At 37.1% G+C, this 13,483-nt stretch overlaps 1 protein-coding gene across 1 annotated transcript in view; it reads left to right on the forward strand.

Annotated features, from left to right (window-relative positions):
- LOC127414831 (protein dispatched homolog 3-like) overlaps positions 1 to 13,483 on the forward strand; it is an 85,058-nt gene that overhangs the window by 11,594 nt on the left and 59,981 nt on the right. The window lies entirely within an intron of this gene.

Here is a 13,483-nt window from a genome sequence, read left to right on the forward strand (position 1 = left end):
AATGACAGCACAACAACAGCAAAAACAGCCATAATTAATGTGCTCATGATATGCTATATCTGCCAGTGTTTCAGTTCTGCAAGCATGCACACATACATTCAGTGGATGAAGTCCCAGGCAGCATTCAGTTGGAGATAACTGAGGGCTGTTTTCCACCTGATTCAGAGAGATTAATTAATCCAATGCAATTAACCCTTTTAACCATTTAAAAAACAGCCAGCTCTACGCAAATAGTAGAGCACACCTTAACATTTAAAGCTATTATGCTTATAATAGGTGGGTTACCAAGATAAAGTAAGAAGTATTTGGCAGATCTCTTAACTTGCCCATGCTAAACTGGCCGTCACAATATGTGATGTTCTGGGTTGTTGTCAGGGTGTTGCTATGTGGTTGCTAAGGTGTTCTAGTAAGTTGCTTTGCTGTTGTTAGCATGTTCTGGATGGTTGGTAGATTGTTGATTGGTAGTTACTTACTGGAGCAATTCAAAAGAGTCCACCCCCAAGTTTCTATGATATTCTTGTCTCTACATATGGCTTGGGACCCTCCTATGGGACTTTTTCCATTAAGTGAAAATCATGAGTCTGATCGCTTAGAAAAGTAACAGCACAGCTCTCCTCATCAACTCGCATGATTTGAGGTATCATTCATGTCCACAGCACAAATGCAGGATGAAATAAAACATATTAATAATTAAATAACAGATTAATAATAAAGCAGCTTTCTCAAGGCCACTGATATAACTGGTGACTTCATCTCTAGGTTGATGTCATTATTATTCGTAGGTATTTGTATGTAAAGTCAACATATGTCATTGTACATTTGGATAGATGCTGAAACGTACTGTACAATATGGACATATAGACATCTTAAATAGTTTACATATGTACAGCTTTAGAAAAAGGAAAAAATCTTAACAAATCCTTTATATTAGAAATATATTTGTATATTTACATTTATACGTAGATAGTTTTAGAACCCTAACCCCACACCAACCCCCAAACACTTCTCAACCATATAACACACATAACTGGCAGATAAATGTACATTGATAATAATTTTAGTTACAATGTATTATATAGATATTTTTGAGTCCAGAACCCCACCACTATCATTTTAAACATATTTGTCAAACATACTATTAATCTAAAAGTATGATTATCAAAGAGTCTTCTGTGCATAATGAGTCTGCTCAATACAGTTAACATCAATATGCCACTGCAATATGGAGCATTATGGTTCTCAGCTGTCAAAATAAACATTAACCTGGGATGCACAAGGCTACTGTGGTCAACAACAGTCTCTTGGGTAGAGGTCGAGCGATAGTGGATTTTGCAGATACAGATAACTAAGATGGTGGAAATGGCAGATAATCGATTAATCGGACTATAGTTTTTAAAATCGAGTCATAGAATGTTACAACATTTTCTTTGTTGGCACAGACATAGAGGCCAGAGTCCAAAATCAATAAAATCCCAGATGTTGTTTATTTTTCAACCAAAATCCCAATAATAATCAGAGAAAAAGATTGGGTGCATAACATGAGAGTTTTAACACTAAACAAGCCTGAAACACACCGGGGACACTTATTTTGAAATGACGAAGACTTGGCTCCATTACAATGTTCTATATTTAATATTTACCAAATTAAGCTTTTTATAGCCTATAAATTATTATTATTATTATTCATAATATATGAAGTTGGAGACACAATATGTTTGCTGGACGTTTTCATATAGTCGCATTTCCCTATCTGTCACTCACTCGATGTTGTGTCGATGTAGTGACACTAGAGGTCGAACTTCGGAGCCCCAAACACCTCTGATATTTGAGAGAAGGCCAATGAGGATTGGCGAATGAAATTTGCATGCCACTCTCGAGGACATACGGGTATAAAAGGAGACGGCTTGCAACCACTCTTTCATATTTGTTCTTCGGAGCTGAGCGGTGTTGAGAAATCCACCAGTGTTCCATTCACCTATGAAAGCGAAAGTGTAAAAAGGGCTGTTGGATATATGGCGCATTACAGCGGGTTCTCCTTTTCTCGCACAGATAAGTGCAGAGAACATCCCTGGGCGCATCAGCAGCCATACTTGAGAGAAATAAAAGAGTATATTTTCTCTAAAATAGTAAGCACTGACGGAGATCATCTTTTTAAAGATGCCTTTCTGTTTATGTTCAGTTTCTGGATGTGGTCGTTATCTCTCTGCCGCTGATGGCCACGATCGCTGTCTCACGTGTTTGGGTCGTTAGGTCGGTGCTTTCCTTCCTGCAGGAGAGGTTGGAGGGACGGCTGTCCCCCTCTACCTTAAAAGTGTATGTGGTCGCCATAGTGGCACACCCCGATGCGGTAGACGGTAAGTCCTTGGGGAAGCACGACCTGATCATCAGGTTCCTTAGAGGTGCCAGGCGGTTGAATCCTCCTAGGCCAGCCCCATATGAGGTATTTTCAGAGTTCTGCTCTGCCACCAGTCACTGCGCTCGTAGAGCTCCTCCCTTCCAGGTAGGACCTACCACAGGAACTCCTTTCCATATGTGGTGCTTCCCGGTTGGTAAGTCCATGTGATGTATTCTCCACATGTTAACCTCCCCTTCGGACAGGATGTGGTCTCCACGGTGTCTTTTCTCCATGGGAAAAAGAACACCTTCCCTGGCGCGAATGTATCTTGGTCCCAGCTAAGTGAATCTTTCATTTTTTTAAAAAAAAGAGAGAAAAGGTCAAAACAGCTGGTGCGGCCTATCCCCATTGTAAGTACATCTTGTTCCCCCCCTTGGGTATGAGGGACTATGCGACTTATGTGGGGCGTTGGGAAGGTTACAGTGGGGCTGTGTGCACTTGTTACTAAGCACGCGGCAGCCTGCCTGCACCTGCACCGCCAATCCACGTAACACAGTTCAGCTGGTTGTGGCGTTTTGTATAGGGACCCCTAGAGTCACTACATCGACACAACGTTGAGTGAGTGACAGATAGGGAACGTCTTGGTTACTGTTGTAACCTCCATTCCCTGATGGAGGGAACAAGACGTTGTGTCCCTCCTGCCACATCGCTGAACTACCCGCTGAAATGGCCATGACTCTGTCTCGGCTCCTCAGCACAAACCTGAATGAGTGGTTGCAAACCATCTCCATTTATACCCATATGTCCAGGGGAGTGGCATGCAAATTCCACTCGCCAATTCTCATTGGCCTTTTCTCAAATATCAGAGGTGTTCGGGGCTCCCAAGTTCGACCCCTAGTGTCACTACATCGACACAACGTCTCATTCCCTCCATCAGGGAACGGAGGTTACAACAGTGACCAAGACGTTTTCTTTGCATGCCCTTAAAAAACGAAATTATCAGAGGAACACGGAAGAATAAAAAATTATAACTATCTGCAACGGCATAGAATTTTACCATTAACCAATAGTTCTAAAAAGCAATTATTGGCACAGATTAACCAATATATCAGTCTACCTCTAGTTTTTAGTGTATTTAATGCCACAAATGATATTACGCAACACCTCTGACTTTGGGGACACCTATTAGACCAACCACAGTTTGTAAATAATGTTTACTCTTGTGGTATAGCAAATGTGCAAAGCATGCATAACGTTGCTGCGCTGTAAATGATGGGCTTCATTACCTGAGATGTCAAAATGCAACATCTTACATCGCCTCTTAAGCTGTTTAGTATCAATGTTGACACAGCAAATGGATTGGAGGTCATCTGGAGATATTGAATTGTCATCATGACTACCCTTTGTCTCTAGAAAGTGTGATTTTGTCAGGAAACTTTAGAAAACACATTGAAAATGCACAATAAACCTATTTGTTAACACAATCATTGGCTTTTTGGAGCAGCACAAAATAATGTGAAGAGTGAACAACTCACCCATTGTGTAATAAAAGATGTCTCATGGGCATGATTCAAGTTGCCTTGTACAAAAACATACGACTTTTACTCCAATATCGAAAAATAAACATCCCAACAAGCGAGTAGTTTAACCCCAAAAATGGAAATTCTCAAATTGCAATACCAGATGTGAATGACTTTCTTTCTTCTGCTGAACACAAAAATTTTTTTTAGAAGAATATTTCAGCTCTGTAGGTCCGTACAATGCAAGTGAATGGTGGCCAGAACTTTGAAGATTCAAAAAGCATATAAAGGCAGCATAAAAGTAATCCATATAATTCCAGTGGTTAAATCTATATTTTCAGGAGCAATATAATAGTTGTGGGTGAGAAACAGATTAATATTTAAGTCCCTTTTTATACTAAATCTCCACATTCACTGTCACATTCTTTTTCTTTTCTTTCTTTTTTTTGCGATTTGCATTCTTTGTGCATATCACCATCTACTGGGCAGGGAGGAGAATTTATAGTAAAAAAGAACTTAAATATTGACCTGCTTCTGAGTGTGACCCACAAACAAAAGAAAATGAATGTGAAAGTGAATGTGGAGATTTAGTGTAAAAAAGGACTTAAATATTGATCTGTTTCTCACCACACCTATCACATCGCTTCTGAAGATAAAGATTTAACCACTAGAGTCATATGGATTTATGCCTTTATATGCTTTATGTACCTTCAAAGTTCTGGTCACCTTTCACTTACATTGTATAGACCTACAGAGCAGAAATATTCTTCTAAAAATCTTCATTTGTGATCAGCAGAAAAAGAAAGTCACACATCTGGGATGGTATGATGGTATTATTTTGGGTAAACTATCCCTTTAAACCTAACAATTAAGTGTAACCCCTTCCCCAAACCCTAAACATAACCATGATTTTAATGGAAAATAACTTTTGTGTACCTTGGAAAAAAGACCATATCTGGGATTGGAACGAGACAAGAGAAGTGTTAATGATTGGTTAATCTAAAAGTCATACCTATTCACACATGCCAAGTTGTATGATATCTTCCGATTTCACCATCTAGTACAACTTATTACGAATTGGCATGAGACTGTCTGTCTTTTTCTCTCTTCTCAAAAATTCGTCCTCAGCCTAATGAATTTGTCCCCTGCAGAGGAATATATTGAACTCCCTGCCCACTGTGAAGGCAGATGTTGACTTTCATACACTTCAGACGCCACTGACAAAATATCCTGCTCAAAATAACCATCTTCATTTGTAGAGAAATACATTTGAATGGAAAACCTCAGCATGAAAAACAAACAAACAAACAAACAAACAAACAAGCAACAAAACAGTTACAGTTTTTCTCGATTGCTAACACACTATAACTAAATCTATAGAGGAAATACCTCAAATCATTCCTTCAAGTCTCAAAACTGAGACACATTTCTCAAAATTATAAACACAATTCATGTTCCAATTTGTTACACGTTTTCTATAGCAGTATGTTATTACATCATTACATCAACATGTTTTTTAATTTTTTTATTTTAGAACCATTTGAATTTTTCATGCATGACATAATTGAAGGCATATTGACAAAAAAGCAATCACCAGAAGATTATTTGCCTTATTACATGGGTCTCTGAAATACTCTATTCTGATTGGACAATGGCCAATCTTTCCTACATCTCGGGTCACTGTGCGATCTCTACAAATAAGCTAATACAATTATTTCCACTCAAATCAATGTTTCATGTCCATTTATTTATTTTTTTTACAATTGGTCATGTAATAAGCTGGATAATGAGCAGTCAGACGTTCAGTAATGCCAAAATAAACACCACCAGAACTTTGCCGCAAACCAAAGGTGCAAATCAGCTATTCAGCGATTTGTTTCTTCTCACAGAATTATATAATTTCAAAGCAAATCAATATTTTATTCCAATTTATTAACTGATTTGGTTAGTGTAATAATTGGGATAATGTACAGTCATCCGGTTGTTGTCGCAAAATAAACCCCTTAAGGGTAAAACAAGACCCCTCTGACCCCAAAAGTGTGTTTTCTGGGATCTGTTTGAAATCAGTGAATATGTTTGTGATTTCGTTTGATGATCCTAGTGCCTCAGAAATTATACACATCAGCTTTGAGACTTTATAACAGACGAGTACTCTGAAATGAAGTATACACCTCACAGACCCCACAGAGAGATTACACTTGAGATGAGTCTATGGTATTTGTGGATTGATAGGCGACTTCTAAATAGCTCTTATCTCAAAATGCTAATTACTGGCTCTACAGCTTATCAGTTTTCCACGCGGGTTTATTCAACGCCTAAATCAAACATCGATCCACCATTGGCCATCTGATCCCAGGAGCACAATCTGCAGGCTCTCTGCGGGACAGAGATACAGGAATGGAGTATCCGTACCTGTTAGCCTCTCCTCTTTCCTCTCCACTTTATCTCTCTCTGTCAGGGAGTCAGTGGCTTCCTGGCCTTGCGCTTGCATCAAGGGCTCCGTGGGCAGTCTGTGTTGAAAATGAAATGGTACAAGCTGAGTTTCACGCTGCTTCAGGCAGTATTGTACATTAGGCAGTTCTCACATTGGGCTCCTTTTTAACTCTGACAGCAATTAGGCAGGCTTAGACGAGCTGAATGATTTAATTTTCAGTGACACTGCCAACTGTGTGTCAGCCGCTGATAGCATGTTATCTGTGGCTCTCTGTCCCTGTTCTCTCTCTCTCTCTCTCTCTCTCTCTCTCTCTCTCTCTCTCTCTCACTCTCTCTCAAAATTCAAATTCAAATTAGCTTTATTGGCATGACTGCATACAATGTACAATATTGCCAAAGCATTCTGTAATAGTAATAATACAAATAAATTATTAAATAAATAAACATGTATTACATAACTTAAAACAACATACAGGTAAGTGCACAACATGTAAAGAAAAGTAACTAAAGAGAACAATGAGTAACAGTAAAAAAAACACTTTCAGTATTTAGTGAGGGGTCGCCCTCTCTCCCTCAGATCATGACAGGAGAACACATACTCTGCAGCTAAATCTATACATTCAGCCTTCTCCCCTAGAACATTTGAGAGTTTCTCTATATTACTCACTCTGCTGAATTCAGGCAGTATCTGTCCTATGACTATAAAATATGTGTCTGATGACCTCATATATACTGCACTCAGTGAGGAAGTGAAGTTCATCCTCTATGACTCCTTGAGTGCAGTGTGAACACAATCTGCCCTCTCTGGGTCTCCAGTTCTGTATGTGCCGACACGTCTCTACAGCCAGACTGTGCTTACTTACACAATACTTCGTCAGAAGATTCCTGTAACCGTAGTCTTTAATTTTGGTCAGATATGATGCCAATTTGTATTCTGTCTTAATTTTTTGAAAGTATTTCAATTTGTCTGTTTCTTTGAGTTTGCTGTGCCAATAATGGAGGTATTCTTCTTGGGTTGTTTTGTGTTTGTATCAGTTTTGCCTGCCTGAATTGAATGGATGAATTTAGCTGGTGTTTTTCCATGAAATACTTTAAAGGGTCGCTCTCTGGGAGTGCTGCTTTGTGTAAAAAAGCACACTGATGGTGATATTCTGGGGAAGAGTCTGATAGGTGGAACCAGAACTTACTGGCTCTCTTTTGAATGTGAGTCAAAAGAGGGAATCTGCCCAGTTCTGCCTGACAGCCCAGGTTAGAAGAACTTCTGAGAACTCCCAGGATATTTTTACAGAATTCAAGGTGGAAAATTAGGGTCGTTAGGTCGGTGCTTTCCTTCCTGGAGGAGAGGTTGGAGGGACGGCTGTCCCCCTCCACCTTAAAAGTGTATGTGGTCGCCATAGTGGCACACCCCGATGCGGTGTAATTAATTACGTTTATATTTGGGGCCCCAGATTTAGCTGCCATACATAAGTATGGGCTTGATGACACTGTCAAACAATTTCAGCCACAGTTTAATAGGGAAGTTTCTTATACTATATTATGCCCTACGAGCCTTGTCTGTTAGGTCTTTTATTGGCAAGTCAAACTGTCCAGAAGCCGAGATAGTCAGACCTAAATAACTGTAACTGGTAACATGCTTAAGAATTGTTCCCTCAAGTGTAAAAGCATATTTTTTGTCTCGAAGACGATTTTTAATTTGAACAATTATCACTTTTGACTTGTTTTGACTTGACTTGTCCATGTTTATTGGTAAGGCCCAGTTACTGCAGTAATTTTCTAGAACTGAGAGGCTTTCACACAATCCCTCTTCAGTAGGTGAGAGCAGCAGTAGGTCATCTGTGTACAGAAGACACTTGATTTCTCTGTCCTCTAGATTGAGTCCATGGCTAGAAGAGTTTTGAAGCATTGTGGCCAATTCATTTATGTAAATATTAAATAAAGTTGGGCTTAGGCTGCAGCCTTGACGAACTCCTTTACTCTGGCTGAAATAATCAGTTCATCTGTTGTTTATTTTAATGCAGCATTTGTTGGATTTGTACATGTCCTTTATTAAATCATAAACCTTCCTCCTATTCCACTCTGAATCAGTCTAAGGAACAATCCATCATGCCAAACTGAATCAAAGGCATTTTTAAATCAATGAAGCAACCAAATATTTTTCCTTGTTTTGTTTGGTAGACATGTTTGTGTACAAGTGTGTGAAGTGTGTAGCTATGATCAGTTTTGGCATGAATCCAATTTGACAATTGTGTAAAGTCTTGTTTTCTTGGAGATATTGGGTTAATCTGTCATTTATAATGCAACAGAATAGTTAGCCAAGGTTGCTGCTCACTGAAATGCCCCTATAGTTGTTCGGGTTAAATGTGTCACCTTGTTTGTAGATTGGGGTGATTTGACTTTCTTTCCAATTCTCAGGAAAGTGTCCTGATTTTAAGAGCAAATTGAATAATTTGAGAATGGCCTCATTCAGTTTGGGGCTGCCATGTTTCAACATCTCATTTCAAATTTCATCTGATCCACTAGATTTTTTATTTTTGAGGGATTAGATTTTTTTCACAGAGTTCTTTAGTGATATGGGGGTGTCCAAATTATTTAACTGACCCTTTATTGTGTATTCTAATTGATGTAGTTGGCAGGTCTTTTTTTATTTTTTATTTATTTATTTATTTATTTATTTATTTTTGGGTGGGGTTTAGTTCACTTTTTGTATAAAGGTTTCCAAAATGTTCTGTCCAGGTGTTTGGGTCACAGATGGGAATTTGTTCTTCTTTTTTGGACTTATTTAAATTGTTCCATAATTTCTAGAATAAATTTTGATCAACTGCTTCCTCAATCTTGTTGAGCTTTGTTGTCATATATTTGGCTCTTTTGCTTTTTAGCAGTGACTTGTACTTTTTAAGCATTTGTTGAAAGATGGTATGTGTTAGTTGATTTGCAGGGTCTCTGTGTTTTTTATTTGATAACAATCGTAGTTCTTTTCTTGACATTTGACATTCTTTATCAAACCAGTCTGCTTTCGTGGTTTCCTTTTTTTCTCCTTTTCAGTTGTATTTTATTCAATGATTTGCTGGCAACTGAAATAAATGTTAGTCAATTGTTTTGTTGCCAAATTGATGCTTTTCTCGTCTTTTCCAAATGTGGTGAAGAGAAACGCATCTATCACGTTCTCAGTCTGAGTGCTGTGGCGTTCAGCTTCATACTGGGCTGGACTATCTTTTCTCCAGAAGAATCTGGTTGGGAGGGGATACAGTTTAGACTTTTGATCTGAAGAGGGTGGAAGACTGGCTGACTTTTGCAGACTAATGACAATGTGACAGTGGTCTGAGAAAGGTAGCTGTGGCATCATTGTGAAGTAACTGATCTTGTTTTGGTCTAGATCTTTGATGGCATAGTCCACTGTGCTGCTGCCTAGAGAGGAGCAGTAGGTAATTCGGCCCAGAGAAACACCCTTTGTTCTGCCATTCACTATGTAGAGACCCAGGCTTTTACAGAGCTGCAGAACTTGTTTTCCATTTATGTTTATTGTGTTGTCATAGTTCTGATGTGGTTTAGTGGAATGCTTATTTAGATTTAGATTTGTATTGTTAATAATATACTTATCTCCATCTGAAATAATATAATCCAGTTCTTTCCCAGTTCTTGCATTCAGATCCCCCATTATCAGGAATGAGATTGAAACGGAATTATCTCAGATTGTAATGTGGAGAAGATCTCCTCATTATAATAGGGTTCTCATGTGGGGGGATGTAGGTGGCACACAGGTAAGTTTCCTCATCTGTACAAATGAGTTCCTTTTTAATTTTAATCCAAATATGTGTTCTCCTTTTTTAACGGGCTGAATGTAATGGAAAAGATGTTCTCTCTCTCTCTCTCTCTCTCTCTCTCTCTCTCTCTCTCTCTTTCTCTCTCAAATGTCTGTCCACATTGCTCTGTCCAATTTAATCCACACTGAAAATCTTTAAACCTGAAATAAAGAAATAAATAAAACAAAGAAAAATGATGGCGTAAAATTAATATGAATGATTTTCATATTAATAATTAATTAATTAATATTATTATTACAGATTTTGCACTATTTCTAGGTCACAATTAAAATTGTGATATTGACCATGTTAACTTATTTGTACAAAAGCTCATATTTGCTTGCATCCATTGAAGCACACAAAATGCTCTTTGGAACATTCTTAAATGATGCTGGATAACATGATCATTAGGTTTTGCATAAATTTGTAGTTCATGTCAGCAAAAGGTGGACATATCAAATAGTCACAGGGACAATTCACCCAAAAATGAAAATTCAGTCATTGTTTACTCACCACTGTGTTGTTATAAACCTACAGTATATGACTTTCTTTCTTTTTCTTAACACAAAGGGAGAAATTGTGAAAACAGTTTGTGCTCAGTGATGTCATAAAATGGCAGTTTATGGTGACTACCTCTTCAAGCTTAAAAAGAACACAAAAGTATAATTCAGAAGTCTAATAAATTATTCCATGAGACTCATAATTGTTATGAAAGCATATGATAAGGTTTGGTGAGAAATAAACCAAAATCTAATGTATTATTTAGTGAAAATGTTCAGTGACTGTTGATCTCCTGTGCACATTCATGATAGGGCACAAGAGCAACAGTTCACGCAGCCCCCTCATGACACTGGGGCATTCAAGTGAAAACTTGTTTGTTTATCTAAAAACAGGTCCTCCATAGCGATAGCGACAACAGAACACAACACAGTTGCAGTGAACTGAACTAAACATGTCTGAACAGTTTGTAGTCGAAGAATTTATGCATTTCTATGCCCAGCCTTATTTTTTGAAAGTTTTTGGACTGGTGCCAGTTCACAGTGGAGGGAGTTACCCATGTGATGCCGAAAATAGAAAACAAATGGTCGATAGAACCAGTGTTAATCTCGTCAACGAAATCATTGCAGAAAATGTTCGCTGATGAAGGTTTTTTTGATTTCGTCAACGATAATGAAGACGAGACGAAAAAGGTGCATCATGATTAAATGATTTTAATAAAGCATACTATTGACGAAAATATGATGAGATAAAAATGATACGGCAAGATATTAACAATGCAAGATATGAAATGCAGAAGAAACATCTATAGAATTTGTATATAGAAGAAGATAGGTATAGATTCATCAAACCCATTAATAATTGTGGATTTCTCCGCTTGAGCTGCGTGAGTTGAACACAGGCAAAATTAACCGCTTCAAAACGGGGATAATACCTCATTCAAACGCATCCTATTTATACATGATTTTAATCACTATAATAGCCTATATCCACAACATATATGTAATATAACAACTTACATATGCACAGTGAAGCGAATGAACAGGTGAACTTGAACTAAATGATGCGCTAGTCAGAATATGCATAAATTGTGTTGCGTAACTTGCGTTGTAAATACACTATTTCCATAAGAAACACGCTACATGCAATGTAATGTCCTTTCACGGAAAATTAATAAGTCTGTAAAGCAAGAAAATTTAGAGTACAGTAGGATAACTTAAAAAAAAATTAGCTAATACTTCAGTCTATTCAGTATTATTTCAGGAGCTCAGTTTTTTTCACAAGAACAGTAGGCTATGTATAGTTATATGTTTGATACATTTTTTAAATTAGAAAATGTTTATATGTTTTTTTTCCCTAAATGTTTGAATAATTAATTAAAGTTTGTTACAGTTTGACACACTTTTTGTCCATTTTGCACATCATCATCAGCTAAAAGATTTTATTTTTGTTTACTAAAATTATGTCATTTTTGTCAGACTAAAACTGACAAAAAACTAATGAATATGAGATGACGAAATATTGACTAATTTTAAAGGACATTTTCGTCAAAAGACTAAAACTATGACTAAAACAAAAAACTGTGAAAAAATTAACACTGGACAGAATGTACTGTCGCTCGTCACTGGTGGTCAATAACTTTTGTTAGGGGTGGGGGGGTTTGGCGTGCTGAAGCTGGTTTCTCTCAGGGCGTCATACAAGCTATTACCGCTACTGCATATAAATGCATCAATTCATCGACTATAAACTCTTCAGAAATGTTTAGTAAGTTCTGTTCACTGTTTTGTGTGCAGCTGTGTTGTGTTCTGATGTCTCTATCGCTGTGTTGGACCTGTTTTTAGATCAAGAAAAAACGAATTTTTGTTTGTAGGCCCCAATGTAGCGAGGGGGCTGCGTGAACTGTTGCTCTCGTGCCCTATCATGAACACGCACAGGAGAACAACGTATACATTCATAACAATCATGAGTCTTATGGAATAATTTATTAGACTTCTGAATTATACTTTTGTGTTGTTTTGAAGCTTGAAGATGTGGTCACATAAACTGTAATTGTATGACATCACTGAGCACAATTTTTTTTCCACAATTTCTCCCTTTGTGTTAAGAAAAAGAAAGAAAGAATATAGGGTTATAACAACACAGGATTGAGTAAACAATTAATGTATTTTAATTTAAATTAAAATGTAATTTTAATAAAGTCCTGAATCAGCATTATACTGATTATATAACCAACACTGGGGTTAAACAGAAGGGAGAACACACTCATTGCTCTTTACCCTTAAGCTGTAATAATAAGCCATTTCAAACCGAACATTATCACAAATTAAGGCATAAATAAATATTTTTCATGTATCTGGATTAATCATGACTGTATATGTAGTAATTATATAGTTGTTAAAAAGGTATTCAGCATGTCATGGATGCTACATTCCCAACACGTAACTAGGATAAGAAATGTGTGATGCAGTGGCTTCCTTCAAAATCAAAGCACTTGCTTATGTTTTAATAAAAAGAGAGAAACCTCATTTTTTTGGGCAACACAAAGTGATGTAATTCCGAAAATTTACTGAAATAAACCCGTTGGTCTTTGGTTTCATGAAAAAATTTACTGCAATAAAATTAACTACTTTTTGACCAGTTCCCAGTTAAAAATAACGTTTTATTTTTTTTTTTTTTTACACTGGAACAATTAAAAGGGACTTTCCTGTTTCCTGTCATGTTCTGCAAATGATTTTGTTCATTTTCATTTTTTAGTCCCTATATAATTAAAATATTTATCATTTTAAATTATACAAATGCAAAATAGAAGGTTTTTCACTAGTGGTCTCAAAAGTTTGGCCCCACTGAAAATAATGGGTGAATCTATCAAAGAAATGTCTGTCATATTTCACATATTT

Source organism: Myxocyprinus asiaticus, chromosome 24 (assembly GCF_019703515.2).
Source record: "Myxocyprinus asiaticus isolate MX2 ecotype Aquarium Trade chromosome 24, UBuf_Myxa_2, whole genome shotgun sequence".
In the NCBI taxonomy this organism is placed as follows: domain Eukaryota; kingdom Metazoa; phylum Chordata; class Actinopteri; order Cypriniformes; family Catostomidae; genus Myxocyprinus; species Myxocyprinus asiaticus.